The sequence below is a fragment of the Rhagoletis pomonella genome, unplaced genomic scaffold, assembly GCF_013731165.1.
Source record: "Rhagoletis pomonella isolate Grant_MI unplaced genomic scaffold, Rhpom_1.0 Rhpom_scaffold_00006, whole genome shotgun sequence".
Lineage (NCBI taxonomy): Eukaryota > Metazoa > Arthropoda > Insecta > Diptera > Tephritidae > Rhagoletis > Rhagoletis pomonella.
Window position 1 is genome coordinate 10059133 of NW_023458560.1, and position 1245 is coordinate 10060377.

Sequence of the window (1245 nt, forward strand, 5' to 3'; positions counted from 1 at the left end):
AGTTGCGTTCATATTGCTTTCCTTTTACTCATAGTTGCATCCTTCACGAGTAGATACTTACTCCCACACCCGTTTGGTCATACTATTGATACGATGCCCCCAAGGTGTATTTTATTGAAATTTTTTCGCGCCATCAATATGGTCATTTACGTGAGATTTCAACTTTCTATTTAAAGGTTGTCTAATTACTAAATATTCAAATTTATAAATTATAAAATTTTATAAATTTTTTATAAAAAATTAAAACATAATATATGAAATTGGAGGAGAAATTCGGTTAAACATGTAGCACAAATGTGAGCGCTAAATATTTACTTTATTATTTTATTTTATATACATATGGACATTTGACTGCATCACCCGATTTACACGTTTTCTCACCCTTCTTATTTCTTTGCAAATAAACCCACTCAAAGTAAGAAAGAGAAAATTAAGATGAATGAGATGTGTTGATATTAAAAAAAAAAAAAGTAAGAAAGTCTAAGTTCGGGCGGAGCCGAACATTAAATACCCGGCGCAAGTATTAAATTCATGTTTTTCCCCTTTCCGAAAAGTACCGCTGCAAGGTAAGCCGGGGTGGTTTTACGCCTATTTTAAACAGCTTCGATAGAACGTTCAGTTAGACATAATGAGATAAACTTATATAGTCATATGTGGGCGATATCATGCCCATTTTCCAAAATTCCAAACAATGTTACTTCTTTTCAAGGGATTGTTTTTAGTATCAATTTTGAGTAAATTAGCGTCCTTAAATTTCGAAATATTGAAGTTTCAAGCATTTCTGAAATTTACCGTTATATGCAAAGCGGCCATAATTTTAGTCCGATTTCACTAATTTTCAACGTTTTGCTCTTATGTGGCAATCACATATCCAGTTTGGTACAACGGTTGCCGAGATATATATATGTGATCATAAGTGGGCGGTGCCGCGCTATTTTTTGAAATTTTATCCTAAATGTATTTCGTGTAGAGGATTGTTGCAAGCATCAATTTTGAATAAATTAGCTTTAATATTTTCAGATTTATCGAATATTTCATATTTCTCCAAATTACCGTTATATGGGATGTAGGCGTGGTTATTGTCCGATTTCAAAACAACTATGCGAAGTTTGGAAGAAATTGGTGCAGTGGTTACCAAAATATACACATGTACCATGTATATCAAAAATTTATAATATTCTTATTTTTCGTCTAAAACTTATTGTAAATATCAATTTTGAGTGAACAATCTTCAGTAGTTACTAA